The sequence below is a fragment of the Aptenodytes patagonicus genome, chromosome 5 (genome assembly GCF_965638725.1).
Source record: "Aptenodytes patagonicus chromosome 5, bAptPat1.pri.cur, whole genome shotgun sequence".
NCBI classification, from domain to species: domain Eukaryota; kingdom Metazoa; phylum Chordata; class Aves; order Sphenisciformes; family Spheniscidae; genus Aptenodytes; species Aptenodytes patagonicus.
In genome coordinates, this window is record NC_134953.1 from 49,759,154 (window position 1) to 49,781,226 (window position 22,073).

At 41.2% G+C, this 22,073-nt stretch overlaps 1 protein-coding gene across 4 annotated transcripts in view; it reads left to right on the forward strand.

Moving 5' to 3' along the window:
• Window positions 1-5,544: 5,544 nt before the first annotated feature.
• RALGPS2 (Ral GEF with PH domain and SH3 binding motif 2) overlaps window positions 5,545-22,073 on the forward strand; it is a 131,020-nt gene continuing 114,491 nt past the window's right edge. Inside the window, exon 1 of one of the 4 annotated variants that reach the window (XM_076339657.1) lies at window positions 5,545-5,574. The gene's annotated coding sequence lies outside the window, so the exon portion shown is untranslated. Of the gene's footprint in view, window positions 5,575-5,874; window positions 5,983-6,364; window positions 6,408-13,684; window positions 13,762-22,073 lie in introns of those variants that run through there. The other 3 variants (XM_076339654.1, XM_076339656.1, XM_076339655.1) reach the window with 3 other exon arrangements.

Sequence of the window (22,073 nt, forward strand, 5' to 3'; positions counted from 1 at the left end):
ATTTAAGCAGGGGACAGATGTAACCATATTAGGGAGCCTGGAAGACAAATCTCTTGAAGTCTTGTGGCAGACGTGATCATTACTTTGTTTACATAGATGAAATATTACTAGTTTCAATTAACAGTTGCTGTTGTCCATATTTGGGATCTTTCCCCTTCAGATGGTCATTAAAACCTGTTGTAAATCATCATGTTTGTGATACTTCCACACTGTGCATAAATCATGTAGGCATCCCAGCATCTCCATTCTTTATGGAAAATGTGTAGATAGATATTTATACAACATAAAAAATTGTGTTTGCTTTTTATTAAGCAGTTTACAAGTACTGTCTCTAATGACGTACTGTCTCCTGTGATGTACAGGGGCACCAGGAAAGCAGAAAAAGGACACCTGTATTCAGGCTCTGTGCTGCCAATCCGTTCTTTGCCTCTAGCTCCCTCCCCAGTACTACCAGCATTGTCCCTGTCGCAAACTGCTCCTCTTAGGGCTCTAACATAAAGCATGGTTCTGCCTTTTGTACATCTGGAGCGTAGGAAGGCGACACAGTAAAGAACAGTATTCTCTTCCTGTGGAAAAATCCGTAGGTTGTGTGAAAGACAGTGAGGAAATAACATGTTATCTGTGTGCAGCTTCCTCGCTGCTGGGACATGTGGAAGAATCTTTGTTGACTTTGGGAAGACAATGCTTTGCAGATGTAAAGAGGAAGTCCTCTTAAAGTGTGCGTGTGTGTGTGTGTACAGACACACTTTATTTATGTCTATATATATACTTATATGGATGTTTGGGTGAATTCAGAAGCTGCTGCTTGAATACACTCTTTAAAAAGTTGAGATCTTAAAAATATTAAGAAAAACTCAGAACCAGTTCAGACTGCTATTATGTTGTTATAATTCCAACTCATTCCTTCATTATTGCTGGAACTGCGAAACAAGTAGATGTGTATACCTAAGGAGGTGTTCTAGCGTTAATCACAATACCTTTAGGAGCAAATATTAGCACATCAGTTGAACATATTGAATTAGAGCAGCTGTGAAGCACACATCCATTCTTCAGTACAGCATTCTTGGTAACGTTTTCTTCCTTCAACTGTAAACTCCAAACATGTAGGGTGTCTAGTGTCTGCTTGAACCAGATTTCTCTGGTACGGACATTTTTATCCGTTAGAGTATTTTTTACGCTTAGTTTCAAGTTTAAGTGAACCAACTGAAAATTCCATTTTGTTACGATTGAAGCAGGAAGCTTGTCCTCCTTATTAAAGGGTAAAAGATAATATGTGTGTATCACTTATTAAGCATAAACATCCTCCAAAAGGAAAGGGGAAGACAGTGATAGTTACAGCAATGTTATATTTATCTGGTTCTGACTCCTATTTTACCTATAACAAAGGCAAGGATACCAGAGAGAATCACAGATCAAAAAAGTAGGAATATGTAATGTGTAAATGTCACAGACTACTTACTAGAACCTGGATATTAATTGCACAATGTAAAGCACTGCATTTATAAAGTCAGACTTGTATAGGTGAGCACTCCAAAATCAGGAAATAGCAAAATTAAGGTGGCAGGTACTGCAACTGTGCTTCAGCATTGTGATGCAGTCTTGAGGTATGATTACACAGTTTCAACAAAAAATTATACAATTTTATTCTCATAAATTGACAAGTAAATTTAGCAATATTTTACATTTCTTTAGTGTCTCTCACCCTGAGGTACTGTGTGAATTAAGTGCAGCACAGTAATGTGCACAGTAAAGTGCAGCAAGACTCATGGAATGACTTAGTCAAAGAATAAGAATAGACAATAGCACTTACAGGTTATATAAATAAAATATTTTCTACTATATTCTCATTCCTTAGGGAACTATATGCTTTAGCAGTTATCTGATTGGGACATCTCATATCAAACTGATTTTAACTAATGACTTTTTATGATAATAACTGTTTCTAGATTCAGACAATGTTAGAAGAACTTTGCTTAGTGCCAAGTAATTAGTAATTAATGAAGTGCTAACTAGGTGCCAAAATGTAAGCTATACTCTTTCAAATCATTAGTTACCAAAACAAGATTAAGAAGTATCTTTTCTGCAGTACTCAGGAAGCTTGGCTGAAAGGCAACAAAATTAATCTGATTTTATATTAATGTATAGTTTTAATTCCAGAGCTTTGTATGCAGCATGATATGATCAGTCATAATAAAACACTTTCTCTTTTTTTCCTTAAAATTTTTAGAATAATTTGTATCGTAATCTATACAAGCAAAGCTGATTCCATCAAAGTAACTTACATTATAAATTTTTTAATCTAAAATGCTTTTGCTATCTTCTGTTAATGAAAGAATAATAAACAGTGACTGTACTCTGCTGGCATTTTTACAGACTTAGATTTTACAATAGCAAGTGCTTCAGATTGCAGTCTCAACAGTTCATTACAGCTGCTCCTGCAAACATTACAGTTTGTGTATGGAAGCATACACATTTTATATTGCCTAATGGAAAAATGTTTTTGATCTGTGAAATTAGAAATATACGGATAAATTTCCATCCTCTCAGTTGGTAGATAATGTTGAAGATGCAAGCTGTTGCTTTCAAAAGGAAATGTTATATCCTCTGTAGTTTGGGGGGTTTCTATGTATGGTGAAGCTAGTTACACTCTTGCAGAGAAGTGTAGTTTCTTTGTGGGGCAGTGAATTATACAAATAATCGTTGTTAATAAAATTTGGGATAAGTGTGTCTGAAAAATAACTTCTGAGATCCATAGTAAATAGTTATTCAGAAGAATAGTTATCTGCAGGATGGCTAGACAAATACCATGTCTAAATTTGTTCTCTCAGGTGAAAGTGGTGATGGCAAGTGTAATGTCCCGTGGGCTGTAAGATTTTCAGCCACGTTCATTTGGAGTGATTTGCATAACCATGTTTGTTCAGGTTTGGCCCTGTGCACCCATTCCCTCGCAGTCTGCCAGTCACAAGTGACAGCGGTTTCCTGTTACTTTTGACTGCAGCTTTCTTCATTATAACCAACTATTTTGCCACATATTTTCATCTAGTCATTTCCTCTCTTTTTGATGCTTCCTGTGATTTGAATATTTAACAGCACAGCTGCAATATTCAACTAATAATGAATTTTAAATGCAATATTTAGTGTAATGGAGAAAATCTGTACCTATAAAATAATCAGGAACATCAGCTATGTGTATAAAGTGGGCAGCTGAATATTGGAAGGTGGTATCTTGGAAAAGATTTCGGAATCATAGGGGAAAAGCAACTAAACGTGGGGTTTTAGTGTAAAACTGGCATTTCAGCACTTAAGTGGAATTGGGTGTTTCAGTTTCACCATCTAACATACATTCTCCCTCCCACTCATTCTTTAAAACTGTTTTTGAGATGAAATGATAGCGAGAAATACAACATTTTCTGGTTTTCTCCATTTCATATCTTGACATGTTGCACGCATGATTGTGTTCATACACTGAGGAGAGATTTCTGCTGAACTATTGCCTAGGATGCCTGTGTGTTTCTTAAACTTTTGGTTTAGACCCCTCTACAGTGTATAACCAGATTTCTTTCCTCCTGTATGTACTGTGTTGTACTGATGACAATTCATCAATATTGAATGTCACTATATTGTGTTCCTACACAGTTGGGTCACTCTGAATATCTTCATGATCTGCCCCACAATTGTGAGTAATTTTGTGTCTTTTACAAATGTTGTCTCCTTCTTTATAGCCCTTTTTCTAGAGTATTTTTAAGGGTATATACCACACGTCCTATCACAAAATCTTAAAAACACGTGACTCTTTTGGCTTTTCACCATAATTGTGAATGACCATGCGTTCTCCTGTTTCATCTCTCTTAGTTTTTGGTGCATGACATTGCTTCTTCCTCACAACCCACTATGTAGTTTTTCTGGAAGCATTTAATGAGAGAATTGTAAAATGTCTTTCAAATTTTGTCACCTAACCCCTATATCCACCACTTAACTAATGCAGAAAAGCTTGTTTTATGAGACAAAGTAGTTTGTCTCCTGCTTTAGTGAAGGAGAACAGCTTACAAAAAATGTACCTTTGCTTCCCCCTTCTGAGGTCTTTACTTCCTTTTTTTAAAATTTTATTTTCTTCCTGTAACCTTTTCTTATTTCTGTGTTAAAAGTTGTTGTGGTCCCAAAACTGGTGAAACATTTTTTCCATTCACTGACCCACCTGCTGAAAACCTTGCAGAAGGATGGCATTTGGCATTTTATTTCCCTTTCATTTATCCTGGTTCAGAATGAGTTTGACCCCATGCCAGATTACTGTGGTAAAAAAAAACGAGGAAAGAATACTCTCTTTCTAGGCACAAAGCTTCATTAAAATTGGGAAAATGGCTGTACCTAAAGGTAATGCCTTTCTGCTTTACTGTCGAACTTGTGCCTAGTTTCTCAAGTCCTTCCTGCCTTCTTTTCCTGTCACGGTTTTAAAAGCTGGTACCACCTTTCCAGCCTGCTGTATTCCTTTAATCTGGGCATCTCAAATATGCTCTGGATACTGGTACCTATATTCTCACCAGTCTGCAACTCTATTAAAAATCAAGCACTATGCATAGCAGGTGGCTATATATTGGATGGCAGCAATGGGTTATCCAGTATACGAAAAAATTACTGACTCCATCTCCCAAGGATGTGAAGTAACTATCTTAACTCCATGACAGAATGAAAACAAGTCAATTCACAAGTTAATGAGATTAGGTATTGTTTGCAAAGCATTCTGAATATGTATAAATGCTAGCTATTAATTACTGTAATAACTCACTCGGGCTGGAGCCTCCCTGGCGGGGGGTGTAAATGGAAAAGCGGGTGATGCCAAGTCCTGTCTCCACGACAGCAGCATTGCCAACTCTTGAGACTTTATGGCAATTCTTGCAAGATCTGGTGGTTTTTTGAGAGCTTTCACTCCTGAAATGATGCAAACACCTTGAAGACCCTGCTTTCCTCTTGTGAGCTAGTCATTTCCCAACGATTGTGGGAGCAGAGAAAAATCTAGGAAGTCCTTACACTGCGTTCCTTCTAAATGAATGGATTTCTTAGCAATGTAATGCTTTTTTTTTTTTTTGAGCCAGTCCCTTTCCTTGCCCCAGTTGTCTTTCATTAGAAGGGGAGCGGCGCCTCCCGGAGAGCTGTTCGTCTTTCCGTGCCTCCGACTCCCCCTCGTTTATCACCGGCGGTGGGGGTGCATAGGTGCCGCCCGCACCCAGCGCTTGGGACAGCCGTCGGCAAGGCAAAGCGGCGGCGGGGGTCGGTGAGCCGGCACGACGAGGGGCGCAGCGAGGCCGCCCGCGCCCGAGAGGCCCCGTGAGGGGGCAGAGCCCGGGGCCGCCGCCCGCTGAGGAGACAGCGCCGTCCCCTGGCGCCGGGCTGAGGGGAGGGAGGGAGGGGGGAAGGGAGGGACTCTCCTCAGAGCGAGGCCGCCCCGTGCGCCCCTTCGTCGCTACGGCAACCCGCGCGGGCGTGGGGCACGCCCCCTCCGCAGCGCGCGCGCGCGCGCGCGCCTCGGCGGCCCTTGGCGCGCTGGGCGCCGTTGAGCTCCGGCCGGCGAGAAAGCGGGTGAGGGTGAAGCGCGCGCCCGGCCCAGCACACCGTTCAGGCGGCGCTTGCGCAGTCCGCGCCCAGCACTGGCCCTCGGCCACACTGGAGGAGGCGGGCCAAGGGGACTCGGCGCGCATGCGCGGGTGGCGGCGGGCGACACCCCCCCCGCCCGTGTGTGTGTGTGTATGTATGTGTGTGTGTGCGCGCGCGCGCGCGAGTGAGTGTGTGTGCGAGTGAGTGAGTGAGTGTGTGTGCGCGCGCGCGCGCGTGTGGCGGCGCTGCCTGCTCCCCCGCACCAGCGCAGCCCGGAGGCGGTGAGCGGCGGTGAGCGACCGCGGGCGGAGGGGAGCCCGGCTGCCCCTCCAGCAGCCGGAGCGGCTTCCCCATCCTCGCCCGCCCCCGCTCATCCATCCCCCCGTCTCGCAGGTGAGCCGGGCTGTCGCGGGGAGGAGGAGGAGGAGGAGGAGGAGGAGGAGGAGGAAGAGGGAGCCGCGCGGCCGGCGCCCGCCTCCGCGGGGCTTATTGTCCGGCTCCTCAGAGGAGGAGGAGGAGAGAAAGGAGGCTTAACCCCGGCTCGCACGCCGGGCCCTGAAGGGCTGCCGGCCGGGGATTGGAGGCGCGCGGTCCCCTCCCAGATCCGGGGAGGGTCCCGGCCCCCAGCCGTCACCCCGCCGCGGGCCGGCTCCTCACGGAGCCGCGCGCTCCGCCGCCCACCTGCCGCCCGCTTCCTCACACGGGCGCCGCGGGGGGCGGCGGCCGTGGCGGCGGGGAACGGGACGCTGTCCCCCGCGGGCCGGCAGCGGGGCCGGGCCGGCGGCTTGGCAGCGCCCTCCCCCGTCAGTGTGCGCGGGGTGCGTGTGCATGTATGTGTAGGGCGACGGCGTTGCCCGGGGCTCCCCTGGCCTTGCTGCAAGATGGAGGGATGCGTGGCTGTGGAGCGAGGCCGGAGCGGGCCTCTAGTCATTTATTCCCCAACCCCCCCGCCACCTGCGTGAGGGGCCGGAGAGCAGGTTGTGGCCTGGATGGGGGGGAAGCTGCCCCCCTTTGCTGCCTAGAGAGGCCCCGGGGGCACGGGGGAGTAGCCGCAGACCGGGCGAGGGGGTTGTTTGTGTGTGTGTGGATTGGCAGAGCCGGGTTCCCGCGTGGGTCACCGGGCTCTGCGCCGCGGTGGGGCCTGAGGGAGGCCAGGGCGGAGCGGGGTGGCGCGGTGGCTGTAGCTGTGAGATACCGCTATCCGGTCAGCCCTTCCCCGGGGGGGCTGGGGCACCTTCACGTTGAGTGGGGCCACGTTACCGCGACATGAGCACGACCCCGGGTTGGGCCAGAGCACACGGGTGGGGGTGGGAGGGGCGTTCAGGGTATCAAGCCAACATAGCGTTTCTTTTATATAAAAGGGGGTAAGTTCAGAGCACCAAGAGTGCCTTGTCTTGCAGTAGGCAAGGATCTGCTTTAGAGGGTGGACAAATAGATGCTGTTTGTTTGACATCAGGAGTGTTTGGCACATATTTCTTTCCTGGCAGCAGATGCTGGAAAAACAATTATATAGATATATTTTAAACCAAGATGAGTGGTGATGATAGGTAATAGTTTGAAGTAATGTGTCCCTGTGTATTTAATAGTAGTTAGTGGCCTGGTGAAATTCTGTGGGTATGTTTATCTATTCAAGAGATGCCTATGCTGACAAAAGGTGCCTTTGCACAGGTCTTATTCCCTGCCTCCCCCCCCCCGTTCCTATGCTAAACTAAGGGGCTTTGCTGTCACGGATAGCTAGAAGAGATAGAGGCTATTTCTTTTCAAATGGGATAGGTGGATAAGCAGGCAATCAAGTGTTTTGTAGGCCTACGGTTTTTGAGTTTCTCTCAAGACTGGAAAATGTCATAGGATGCACAATGATTATTTTCTTTTTTTCCTTATCGCTGCCTGCCTCTGCAGCTGACTTGATTTTAGTAGTATGGTGGTGGTGTTTTGTTTCTAAGCAAAATGGGCTTAACTTTCTATTCACATCAAACAGTGGTTTGCGACCTGTTTTGATATATAGACCTATTGTGTTTTTTAGTGGTTGTGCACATTTTTGTTTAATGAACTTCAACTCACCAGTTTTTTCTTTTTAATCTTTTTTAGGTCTCAGCAGGCCATTAGAAATAGTACGTGGACCAAAGGTTGAAAACTACTGATACTGCTGATACTTTTGTATTATCTTCATGCAAATGGTTTAATTTTTTGACCCTCTTAAAACAGCATCAAATAGAGAACAGTGAGCAGTAGAGAAATATATTGTTTCCCAGAGCTTTCTCTTGACAACATAGATGTATTTTTTCATGTATTATTGTAAGGTTTAGTATCTATGATAATATAGCCAGAGGACTTCCATAGGCACCTCTACATGAGCTGTACTACCTTGGGCCCTGCCTCTGTGAATTGATATGATCCACACAGGTGCCAAAACTGCTTGAGTGAATTGGTACCATCAAGTACCACAGTGTACCATAGTACAGAAATTGATAATTGCTTGTGATCTTTACTAGCAGTGCCTCTGGTTACTCTGAAAAATATTTCATGTTTCTGGGATAAGGAATTAAGTTTCATTTATGTTTTGTTATTTTTATTTTTTTTAAAGGAAATCTCTTGCAGAAGCAAAACTTACTACTTTGTACAGCCTCTGTGCATCCCTGCATGTGGATTGTCTGCAGTCTTGCTCGGAAGTTTGCTAGAGCTAGGTCACTTGAATTGAAAGAGTGCCCTCTGGTGACATCTGTATTTAGAGTTTGGACTGTATGTAAAGAAGCACTCCTGCTAGCCTGAAATTAAATATTCCTCCCAACAAGGCTGGAGATGTATTCTGCACTGAAATGCTAGTGTGGCATGGCTGAGATGTGGGACAAGCAGTCACTGGCAAATACATGTGGAAGATGTACAGCAGTCACTTGGAATCTGTTAGCCCCCTTGTGAAACATTCTACCTTGTAATTTATTTTGCTGGATTTTGATGAGCAATGTTTGATTCCTCAGTCCAATGGAGGAAAAAACCAAACCCTCTTCATGAGGTTATTCTGTTTACAGTCAGGGGTTTTTTTTCTCTGAAACCTGCCTTTGTGAAGAATTTTTTGAGAGATCTTTTCCCTTTCATACTTGTATCTTGCTGGTGACTGTGTAGATTGAAAATCCCAATATTTAGATATTTTATTGATCCTTGATGCTGCTCAGCATCACCAGTGAACAAGTATGAAGATACAGGGCTAACTGTTTAACTTCAGCTACTTGTGTAAACTTTGATTTTAAAATTGGCTATATTTGTAATAAATGTGTTTAAGACTTCAGAAAGCTAATGAAGTCTTAGTGTGCTAATGTTCTGCTTGACATGTCTTCGAATATTAGAAGATTTTAATTGATAAGGACACACCTCTATCTTAAGCAGTTTCTTCCCCTTTTTTTTCGTTGAGATTAGGGATTAATCTTTTCCTTTATACTTGCTTGGAGCTGAGTCATTTGGGCTCCTCCTTTCATTCAATAAATAAAGCTGAGTTGAAAACTTCCTTTAAGGGTGGGGAGTGTAACTGGTTGCATTTTGTTGAAGTATAAGACATCAAAGGCATGGTATATTTCTGATTTGAGTGTTGTTTTATAGCCCTTGTTAGAAAAGATACTTAAAAATGCATTTTTCAAAATAATGAGAAAACATTTATGTTAATAACCTTTACATTTAGATTCCTGGAACTGCTGCAGTAGAAATCATCTTTTAATATTCATGTGTGTGTAGTATTTATTGCATGAACAGAAGCTTTGTGGGCGTCATGTTTTGTCTGTTTATGAACTAATCACCTTAAGACTGCTGAAGCAAGAGAGTCTTAGTGTTACGGTTGGGTGTTTTAAGTAGATGCTCTGTATGCTTAGTCCCCTAGAATGTGCGGATGTGTGACTGCAACTCTTTTTCCTTCACAAAGATCCTTAAAGGCCTCATAGGACTCCAGGGAAAATGGCATTGGAATTGTTCTTGTGGGCAAGCTGGTATCACCCAGTATTCTGCTGAGCAGAAAGGGGACATCTGAAATCAGAGCTGGAGCAAGGCAGTTGTGGGGTGTCAGATAGAGCTCTTGGCAGCTCTTGCTGTTGCAGTGGCAGTCCAGTCACTGGGGTGAGCTGGTGGCAGCAGCTTTGTGCGGTCAGAAGGAGCTGTGTAAAGTGGAGAAGGTAGGGGGGAAAAAGGAGAGGGTGGCCCAGTCACAGAAGAGGAGGATGTATTCAGCAGCATGGTATGTTCTGAACATTGGAGCTTCTTGCTGTGACTTTCAAAAGTTAGCATGGTGTAAATGATGGTCATTGAACCTGCTTGCTGGCTGAGGAAGAGGGAGACTGTTTCCTGTCTGTTTCAGTTTATAGGAGAGTTTGTCTAGAAAACCTGACCTGTTCACTGAATCTTATAGTATAATAAAATATAAAACCCTGGGAAATCTAGTGGGCCAGTACTATTTTAAAATACAATGTTCCTGACATGCATAAAAGGTTAATGTTTACTCTCTTGGGCTCACTGTTCTGAGGTGTGCCACTCTCGAGTACACTCACAGCTGGTCTTTTCAAAACTCCCTACAAGCTTCCAGATGGGTTGTAGACTGTCATATGGCACAAATAGTGTCTTGCTTGAACCCATGGAGATGCCTTGAGAATGCTCTCAGAATCCTTGCTATCCCAGCTTTATCGTCAGTTTTCCATGGCTGTAACTTCAGTGCAGAGAAGCGACAGCCTCCATGCTTATTATGTGCCCTTCTGTAAGTAAGGATGGGATTCCATTTTCCTTCCCCTGCCTGTGTTGTCTTACAGTCCCAACTGCAAGAGCGACACTTTAGGTTTAACTGCAGGGCAATAATGCTGGGAGAAAAAAAAGCTGTGTACCTTGCAGGTCCCAGAAGCTTTGCCCTTGTTTCTGTAGGGCTGCACCAATCAGGCTGTGTTTTGGCTCTTTGTGACTGTATTGGGTACATCAACAAGTCAAGGATTCCTGTCCCAGAAAATCTCTGGGTGTGCTGCAGTGCACCTCTCTGCCTGACACCGAGAGGCTCAAGAGCTGCTTGGTCAGAATGTCAAGAAATGCTCTTGTCAACCCCTCGTATGCATCATATTTGTGGTTTAAAAACCTGCTTATTTCTCAGTGGTAAAGAGCAGCCTCCTTTGTTAAAGATTAAACATGTAACATAGCAGTTGATTTGATGCCAAATTTGACAGAGCAATGCATCTGTTGCTGCTTGATGGTTAAATTGAAGCCCCCCCCACTCTTTTTTTTTTTTCTCTTGGAGGCACATATTGCTTGCGGTCCCCTATGGTAGGATTCATCTTGGTGCAAACTCTTAAGAATGGTTAGTTATTCTGTTTCTTTGAGGTGTCGGACTTGTGACCTATTCTCCATGCCTGTTTCAAAATTTCATTTATATGTATACATACAAATACATTTCATAGGCAATGTAAGCTTTAGATTGCAAGTGAAGTGGGAGAGGCATGTGCCTGCCCTATTTTTTCTGGCCTATCTGGGGAGACTGTAAGTCTCCCCCATATATTGCAAGTGTGACCACAACAGTTAATGTAGCTCGGTGCCTCATCAGCATGTAGTTGAGATTTGAACATGGATTAGAACAACCTGGCTGAAGTTCAATCCAGATAAAATATACATGATGATGTGGATGTAATTGTCAGCCTTCCTAATTGAAGGAGTGCATTTGCCATTAGGTAGAAGTGTTAGTGCCCTCTGGTGACTCTAGCTTATTAGTTGTTGTTCTTAGCAATCATATTGAAGCAGTAAAATCAGTTTTCTAAATCTTTTGGCTAGAAGATTGAGGCTTCCTAACCTGATCAGAGCTGACCAGAATTTGGCTGGAAGTCGCCTCTGCCCCTCCTCCCATTGGTTTTAGATCATTATAGCAGTTCATAGTGCAAGTAATGAAAAATAACTTGGAGAGAGCCTGGGTCTGTTAAGGAAGAAAGAACAGCATGCCTGGGGATAAGCAGAAATGGCAGAGAGGGAGACTGATCATTAAGCTTGCTATGGGGTCCTCTGCCAAAAAGCGGTCAGCCCAATTTAGTAATTTCTTGGAGCTCGTGAATCTTTTCACTTATACTGCTTGTACTGCATGACCGTAGGCTGAGGGCTGAAGTGCTCAGAGTGGCAGAGAAGAAATGCATCGGGGGTTGCAGAGGAGAAGTTTGAGATATGCTGGCTCTCATGCTGTAACTCCATTTTAAAGTGATTTGGAGGCAAAATGTGGTGCAGAAGGTTTTGCTGGCTTTGGAGCCGTCTCAGTGGGAGTCAGTGGCACTGATGCTTTGGGATATGTACGTGTTACTACTTTTTCTGCTAATGGAGCTGTGGTATTGGCAGCAATCAATTAAGTGTGAAGTGACCTAGGACTGGCTATCAACTCTCTGACTATTGTAGTAGTGTGGCATTAAAAGCTGTTTGATTTGTGCCTCCCTCATTATTCATTAAGGGACAGCTTTGAGACTATGGAATTTGCTCTCATTGAGATGGGCTCAGATTGATCGTGCTGGGGAAGAAGAATATTGATCTTTTTTAAAAGTTGAAGGTGTATTTTTTAGATAATGGTGGCTAGATAAAACTGGCAGAGATCCTGAAAAAGTGATCTTAATGCAATTTGTAAATTGGGTTGCTTTTATCACATTATTAAGGTGCCCAGGGTTTGGGATAATTGTCTAAATTATAGTATTATATTTTCATTTAGATTTAGAATAAGTGGTATAATGTTACAGAGTGACTGGAGTTGGACCAATAAGTGAATAAACAGGACTAGTACAAAGCACATTTTTTTCTGTGATAGAACCTTTTCAGATTAATGTATAGGCAGGCAGAAGCCTCCAATGAAAGGCTCAAAGTCTCAATTTACAAAGTTTTTTCTTTGTAAGCTTCATGTCTGAATTTGTGTCTGAAGAGGCATGTAAGCACAGGTGGACTTGTGACCTGTTAGTTCCATGTAAAACTCAAATTTATAATCTCTTTAAAAGCTTGTGCTTCTAGTCCACTTGTTTTATTGCCAAGTTGTTAGTTTGATCTTCTAATTGCTGTTCTGTTACTTGCTTGATAATGTTTGGGTCCTCCACAGATGTAATTGGTTTAAATTGGTTTGTAATTGAATTAGGTTGTGACCCCACGCGCAGTGGGGCAGCTTATTTATTGACTGCTCACTTCTCACACAGTTTTGGCAGAAATACTAGTAGAGTGAACTGCGTCAGGGAACTTATGCAGCTAAGAAATTAAGCTTTTTCGTTTTCCCTCCCCCCCTTGCCTTATTTTTCAGTTTGATAGTTCCCCCAAACTGTTTATTCTTCAGCCATGCAAAATCTTGTGCTGATGTCGTGGCAGAGAAAGGAATGGAAAAAAGCAATTAATAGTGGAGATGACTGGCAAGTAAGAATTGGAGTTTCCATAAACCAGCTGAAATCAATTAAGTGGATCCGTTGTCCCTTTGGTTATAGCTGAGCTTGTGGAGTGCTGATTTCTGTTGTTAGAGTACAAGCTCAAGTCTATCTTGAATCCCTAGCTGGGTTTGCAAGTAAGGAAAAACTTCTTAGTTTCAGATTTCACGCAGAAAAATTTGAGGCATTATAGGATCCTTGTGACATTTCTGAAAATTCCTTTTGCATAGAGCTAAACTTAACAGTCGCTGCATCTTTTACAGTAGGCTGGTGGAGTGAGTTGGGAATGATGATGGTGTTACTGGAAGCTTTGTAATACAGCCATTTGTCTGATCAAGCAAAACTAATCCAGAAGCCTGTAAAGTATTTTGGGGATTCCAAAAGCATCTGCAATCAACTTACTTGTGTGATGTGTTAGAATGCTGGTAGCATTGCATAGTTTTAGGTGTACATTTTGGATTTCAAAATGCACATAAATTGTTTGAAGTGCTAAATCAATAAAAGAAAAAATGACTTGAAGGTTTGGACTACTCTCCCCTTAATGCATCACTGTTTTGTGCTGTCACTAATTAGTAACTCTAATATCATGAGGTGTATTGACAAAGCATATGGTTAGGTGGATGACTCGTAATCATTGTATTTCCTCTCCTACTCTGTTACATAATTAACTTTCTCTGTGTGGTTAAAGGGCACCTGAACTGTGCTGCCGTTGCTAGCAAGTCCAGACCAGTCCGCTAACAGCCTTGTCTTTGATTACCAGCCAGTTTTCCCATGTGGGAAATTATTATTGGTGAGTATACCTGAGTAGTGGCAGCTATCTCATTTATTTTTAGAATAATAGTCACGTATTCTTAGACTGACCAATTTGCTTGGGCGTTAGTTGTCAGGCTTGTCTGGTAAGTACCTTTAAATAATTGTGATATTCTTATTGATCAAACTTTTATGGAAATATACCAACAGGCATTTTGGAAAGGAATAATGTATAAGAAGAGTAGAATCTATTGATTTCAGTCCTTCCATACAGTTGATGTGATCTTCAAGTATCTTTTGGAGCTCAGAGTGCAAGATTACTGAAGGCTTAGCAAGATTTCTTAGCTACACACTAACCCTGTGCTTCTAAGAACCATGAATGTGGTGGACGGTGAGCAGCCTGAAACTTGACATGTTTGTTAGGGCAGATAAAACCTGGGCCTTACAGGTCTGCCTTAAGATAGGATGAGGATAAACATTACCTGGGTATAAGGCTTCATTATTATTACTTTTTAATATGCCATGCATGGATGGTGTCAGGTGTGCAGTTGCTAATGAAACTGTTTTCCATTTTATGACAATATGATAATAGCAAATGTCCCTCTGTAGTAGAAATGTTTTTGCTACTTCCTGTTTGAAAAGTGCTTGGCTAGCCACCCTATGCTGGTTGATTGCCCTATTGATGATACATAATTTCTTCTAATCCTCCTTTTTTTTTTTCTTCCTCCCCTCCCAGTCTGGGCCTATTTTGGATTTATTTTGAACGGATTTTACCGGATAACTCTTTGATAATAGATTTTGGTATTCTTAGTGATATGCCTTGCTAAAAGTGCTTTTCTCCTTACTAGTAGACAATAACTTTTTCTAATCCAGTCTAGTGTACGGCCTTTCCAGTCATGGTAATAGATAATTTTTAATGGTACTTTAAACAAGTATGTATTGTGTTATGTTGGACAAGGTCTTCATTACAAATGTACCAAATGTAGTAGTACCAAGTCTAATCGCAGTATGAGACTGTGATTCTTTGGTTATTTTTTTTATACTCCATAAAGCCCTTGTGTAGATCTAGCTATGCTGCAGAAAGTTATTTTATTGGTGGAAGTTGTTTAGCTATACTGGCAATACATATTAAGTGTTCAAAGTGTCCACACAGAATACTTCTAAAGGAATTTGGAGAGGAAAATGATGTTAACCAAATTGTAGTCAGGAGATCAAACAAAAAGGCAAGCTTGATACTGTTTTCACTTGAGATGGGTGCCAGATGTACAGTGTTTTATAAAGTTGAAGGCATATTAAAGTGATATTAAAGAAGTGGAAAAACTACTTTTGAGGTACAGTATTTTTTACCTTTGAAGAATGGCAGCTTTTCATAAGCAGATAGTGTGCTTAGGACCTGCTTGCAGATAGTGCTTCCTTAGTGTCTGCATGTAATGGCTTGCCCTTGTACTTAATTAACTTGCTGACACTTTTTTTTTGAATGTGGATAGGGCCTGTGTGATGACTGAACTCAAACTGTATTTCATGCCGTGACTTGTGTTTAATACTTCTGAAAAGTCAATCCTTGACTCTTCTGAAGCTGTCTTAGTGGTGGAAAGGCTTCTTCATTAAGACCTAGTTCATGTTTCAGATAAGGTAATTTAACTTCTCTTAAAAGAAGTATTCATACAAATCTGTGTATAAGCTGGCATTCAGGGACTTTGGCTGTTAAAGAGATATGTCTAAAAATTCTGTTAGAGACCAGCAATCAGAACTGTTTTCTTTTTGGTAACGAATGCTGTATGACTAGGAGAGGGAAAAGAATTATCTGCGTATTTGTTGTTACGTGATCACAAATTATTTTTTGTATGTACAATGAAAAGTTTTAAAGTATATAAGGTGATGTTATGCCAGGGCATCTAAAGAAACTTACCAAGAATCTTGGGGATTTTTGTCCTGTGAAATTGTGTGCCTTCCCTGTTCAATTTGATTAGCTTATGGGAGAAAACTGGAAATGCCCATGGGTGTGGAAACAGAGTTGTATACTTAGAGCATGTGCTTGTTATAAGTCCAAAGTGAATATATGCAAAATGGGTATGAATTCTTAAACAAATTTAGACTTACAGTAACAAAGGTGTATATGCTAATGATTTGAGGCTGACAGGGTTTTGTTGAGGAATAATTATTGATCTGAATTTTATAACTTAGTTATAAGACAATAAAGACACTAATTGAAAGGGTATTGCTGAGGCCAAAAAGCCTTTTATAAAGGATAGCTTAGGAAAATGTGAAATCTGTTGTGCAGATCTATATAGTAATATGATAATTCAGAGGTGTGTCATATTTGTGTTAGCTAAGTTAGATAGACATAGAAATCTAGTTAGCCTATGTTAAGTGATACTGCTAAAAAGGGAAGTTTGATAAATAGTGCATGTAGCTAACATGAAAGATGTCTTGCCCACAAGACACTTGTTAAATCCTTCGTTTATTTGTAAACAAAGGTATATTGTAGAAAAGTCAAGGGTTTTAAGTAATTATTTCTGCTGTGCCTATTTTTTAAAAAAAACCTCGCTCTTATTTTCATGACTTAGAAAAAATCCATGGATTTACATACTTTTTCTTCCCCTCTCTCTATGAAGCGAGTGTCTTAAGTGGAAAACAGAATTGGGCAGTAATGGAGCTAAAGGATATGGACAGAAGTGAGATCTTTCCAGGGAACAGGAAAAAAGACAGTCTTCCCTTGCTGTCTTGGGATGTGCTGGAGTTTCTGTGTTGCTTTTAGGTGTCAGATTTCTGTGTGGACTGGTACTGAATGTCATGGATATCTTCTTGATTTTATTTGTCAGAGTGAAGGAGGGAAGATGAGGAGGAGTGATGGGCTTCAGCAACTGAACTTTTTGTTGCTGGTCACTTTCTCTGGTGTCATCTTTCCCTATTACATTCCAGTCATTAATGGGATTGGATATCTTTTTTTTCCCTAGGGCAATAGGGCATGTTTCTATGATCTTAGCATTAGACTAGCTGATTGGTATTTCTTTGTGGCTTTTTCTGTATTTATGATTCTCCTAATGTTGGTAGAAGTGCTTTGCTTACAGGAAGAAAATTGCAATCTTTTGGAATTCATAATTGGCATCTCCTCTAATGCAGAGAAGGCCCACGTTTTTTAATGTAACAATCCTCAAAATAAGAAAACCTGTCTTGGAAGAGAAAAAGGGGTCTTGCCTAGGTTGGAGATGCCGTTTGCAAATTGTGTTCTTTTTTGGGGATGGGGCTGGGTTGAGCATGCAATTGGGTCCCAGAGTGAATTGATGTTGAGTTTGCTTCGTTCCTCAGTGAGGGAGCTGGCTTATGTGGCAGTCTCTGTGGTAGAGCAGCCCCACTGCCTGCTATTTGATAGCTTTGTCAGATTTACGGTGTTTATTAGCCACAGGCAACTCAGCTGGAAAACCCTACTCTGTTGTTTGTGAAAAAACTAGATTCTTAGATTGGAAAGATCCTGTAAATCACTATGTTAATATTGCATTTAAATTGGTAGCTACGTTTGTTTTTGCTGAGGTGGTTTTTCTCTGTTGTCTTAGAGGTAGTGGAAGATAAATTTGTGTAGCTTATTAAAATCCCTTAACTTTTTAAACAGCTTTATCACTTAAAAGCATACCACCTGCCAAAAACACACTAACCATGTTGTGGCTAGTGACTTCAGTGATACTTCAACAGTAAGGTACCAATGCTGTATCTACGATGTGGCTGACTCTCCTTTATGTTTAAATAACATTCATGACCAAAATAGACCTCCTCAACTTGGCAAGCTGAATATGAAACTAACTAAAAAATTGAAGTATTTTCAAAGTGCAGCCAAGGTATTGGCTTTTTCAGCCATTCTTTTAGCAGGTAAGAGGCAACTCACTTCCTGGTAGTATAGAATGGGGAAATGAATTACTAATTTGTGTGTCGTGTGGTTTTGTTTTTGTTTTTAAATATTCACTAATATGGATGATCTTTGCTTTGAGACAACACTGAAACATCTGAATTTATTTAGTTAAAATATATTTTTTTAACTGTAGAAAAATTTATCCATATATTAATTTCTTTCACCAAATTATTTGTAGTTCAGATTTTCCAAATTCTCATGGGTAGTATCAGTTGAATCTCTCATGGTGGTGGCACCATGAAGTGTTGCAGTATCACCAAGTATCAAAACACAATGAAACCTTTTGTCAAAGGCCTAGCAGGGCTAGGAGAAGTGGATGCGGACAGGGCTTGCACGTTCTCTCTCTTTGCTTCTGCCCCTCCATGATACCCCTGATCTGCTGTTACTTTCTCATTGGACTCTATCTTACAACATGAGAGGTGGCAGCTTTTCTTTCCTATTCCTGGATTATGGCCTTCCATCGCCAGTACACTTCATTTCTCATTCTGGGGTCCATGGGCTTTCTCACCTCTGAACCTGTGTATGCATGTTTGGCAGTCTTGCTTTTCTCTGATGGCTTTTCAGGAAGGACGAAATGGACTGTGATCTACCTCTGGTGCTTGTTAATGTTGGAGGGGAGAGGCCACATGAGTAACATCTTTGTCTGGGCTATCTGAGTATCCATCACACTGCTGCTTTTCCTAGCTAGGAGAACATACCCATGCTACAAGTTGATTGCTTGAAGTGGTGCATTTTAAAATAGCTTTCTGTGACTATTCTGCAGGATCATCTTTGTATTTCTTATGAAGTAGAATGTTTTTGTTGGAGGCTTGAAGCCAAATTTTACCAAATCTTCCTAGAAGGAAATAAGGGGAGATTCAAACATGTTCAAACAGATCTCAAGCTTTTTTGTAATGTTTATCTACTCTTTTTGGAATCTAAAAAATTTACATAAAACTCACATCATCAAGAGAGCAAGAAATGAAGTAGACTGTGGTTTGATTCTGCTTGATCAGTATATTTGAATATACTTCTTTCTCTCTGAACCTAACACACTGTTTTAATTAGATTGTTAATGTCTTGTGTTTTCTTTAGACTATAGAATCAGAATACTTTAGGGGGGACACCTATGTGTCATCTAGTCCACACTGTTACTCAGGGCATGGCAAAGACAGTTTATTAGTAGAACCGTTTGAAAATACTGTAATGTAAAGTATTTTAATATATCTCATATGTCATCAAATAATACCTTCTGGAATTGCAAATTTACACAATTTCTGAGCCAGGAATCGAATTTGCTCCTTGCTGCAATATTGCAATGATAAGGTAACTTGTCTTAAACTTGCAATGATTGGGCATTAAAAATGCTTAAATGGTGCAGAATTTAAAAGCACACGATTCTGCACAACAGGGTTCTCCAACTGGCAGCCTATGGCCTGTGATCTACCTCTGCAGGGCAACAAAATGTCCTGCTGGCAACTGGGTTCCCTGTCCAGCTCTCCCAGCTCTGTTTGTTTCCCAGCACAGCTTTCTCTTCACTGGGGCTTTTTTGTTGCTTCAAGCAAGGCTACTCCCTGTTTGGTGTGCAGTGTCCACTTACATTTCTTATGTTGACAGTTTTCTTTGTACCTCCAGGACAAGGATGGTTTAATATCAGTAATGATGAAGCGGTATCAAATCCTTGTCCAAATTGTAACTTAGGCTACTGGTTCCAAATATTTAAAAACTGTTCCTCAGACCCTTTCAGTTCTCTGTGTTAGTCATGGCCTTTTTTTCATGTTTTTCCTCCTATTCAAGGTGAATCTTGCATGACAGCAAAAATGCTCATCTTGGCCAAGCTGTGTATTTATTTGGGTGGCTGAAATAGACTTTTTTTTTTTTCAACTAAAACTCTTAAGGCAGCAATACAGGGCATGACAGGGTCTCAAAGAAGTGTTGTATTTTCATTTAGATGAGGTGAAGAATTAGCTTTCATTGCTTTGTCCAGAATGGCTAATCTTTGTTGCTTAAGAGTAAGCCAGTGCTATTGATTAGTCTGGGCCAGAAGATCCCCTCTCTGTAGAAGGGGGGGGGGGGGGGGAGAATTTTGTGCAAAACTTAGGGCAGAACTCCTGCCAAGTTTCCTGCCAGAAGTTGCCAGAGAACAGAAAAGCTTACCTGGTAGGTGTTCTAGGGTCTGAGGATCTTTGCTTTTGTTCTAATTGTGATTTCCCCAAGATTTGCACTACTCCTTTGTTTTAGCACTGTGATGGTTTTTGTGATCCTAGAAAGGAAAGCAAAGCATTTTCTAATCAGTGTGCTAAGATTAGAGATTTCAGCTGTTAGTACTAACTAAAGTAGCAGTTTATAGTGGATTTTTTTGGAAGGTGCCAGTCTGTGAGCTTTTTAAAGATACAGTTAACATCACTGAATGGTCACATAATAATGGGTTTTGTGTTCCTAATTGTGATACCTTGCCATCTCATGGTGTGGACTTTCTTGTGTTATAGCATTCTAGATATACTTTTTATCAGTTAAAAGATTAACACAAAGATGAATATAATTTTCTTTTTAGTTAAATGAACTGTTAAACAGCGTGATTTCCTTAAGAAGAAATAGCGTTGCCTGCTGTAAAAGAGTAGATTTACTTTCAAAACACCATTCTCCTCCAAATCTCTATTGAAACTATACTGTGTACAGGCTATCTCTGTCATTGCTCTTGGACCCAAGTTTTCAGCTTGCATGTCTCTGCACTTAAATCAATTTTTAATGCATGCATCCATTGATTTGGCAGAAATGGACACAGCTGCATTTCATAAGCTGAAGGATACATTTGCATAATAATTACCCAGTCATCCACTGAATATCTCAAATATCCAAGTAGAATTTGTGTAGGATATCACTTGTGAACTTACTGTACCGAGTTCAGAGTGCTGGAATAATCTTAAATCCTGCTTGACACACTGCATCGAAGGCATACTGGAATCTTTGTGTGTGGGGTAAATGAACTGGACTTGACTCCTAAATTCTGAAAAGACCAGCAAATGCTGCTATTCTGTCAGCAGTTGCCATGCTCTTAGAGGCATATAAAAATTGCAGGATTCCTCATGCTTTCTGTGAGATCTGGAAGGAAATGCATGTCCCTGCTTTGAACATGTTTAGCTCTATTCACTTGGCTTAAGTGTCTACAGCCTTTCTGTGCCTGTCAAACCATGCAGGCCAATCAGCATTGTGTGTACACGTGCATCTTGTGCCTTTACTACTTTAATGCCAGTAAACTGTGTCCAGGTTTGTGTTCTCCTTTCCTGGCTTGTTGATCATATTGCCACTAAATCCAGTGTAGAATAAAAGGATATATGCACCTTTTTAGCAGTTAATGATTTTTGCATTCTTCATTTGAAGCATGGCTCACAAACAAAATAGCATGCTTCTACCTCCTTAGGAAGTAATTTGAGAAATTATTTGATTTCCTTGGTCCCTGGTTAGTTTAAATAATAATTACAATAAAAGTTGTCATGTGTGCTGTAAAGAACTTTATCATTAATCTTTCCCCTGCAATTTGTCTTTTTCCCTGTTTTGTAACAAGAATTTGAGGCTTGCCTTTACTACCATTAGAGGTATACAGATGTTTTTGCATAGTTGGTTCTCGTGCTTTGCCAGCTATGCTCTTCAAATTAATGCTTGTGCTACATCTCAGAGTCTTTTTGATGTCTTCTGGAAAACATTGTATTCTACATCAGTTACACAAGTTCTACAAACTCTGTAGATATTTATTATGTCATTTCTTCTTTAGAGCAGATCCTTTCATCAATAATGTAGATAGATGGCTTAGAAATAGCTGCAGCAGGGCTCTCTTATACTGTCCATTTACCTGAAATGGCATTTAGTTTTTCTGGTGATTCAACTGTTGTTGTTAGTGCACAAGAAGTAAGGTGGGTATACCAGAATTTCAGGCCTTCAAATAAATTCCTGTCTGCCTTGAGTATCTAAAGAGACAAGATTTCCCTGCAATCTACTGTAAGTTTCTGTTTTGATGACAAGAAAAAAGTCTGAAACCATCTTAAAAATATACTTTCCTCCTTCATGAAAATGTTCACTCTAAATTATTTCAGTTGAAGTGAATGTATGCTTGGTCTCCAATTTCAAGTGCTTTGAGTAGGTCATTGACATCTGATTGGGCCAGCTGACAAATCCTCTGTGAATTTATCTGGTTGCTCTTGAACATTTACAACAAGGTTCTAACATCCATTTGGTTTGTTGAAGTCCTGGATTTGTGTGAATTAACTTGGATTTGCTCAGTTTCTGTATCATGTTTTATTAGGCAGATGCTTTGGTGGTCAGCAGTTACTGACTGGTCTTGGGTGAAGAAAAATATTTGATATTAAATTATTGGCATTTGGGTCTTTACCTGCTCCCTCATTAGTTGACTGGTTTACTGAGGTTCTTCCAAAGGGAGTTAGAAATGTGGGAAAGATGTGGATGCTTGGATG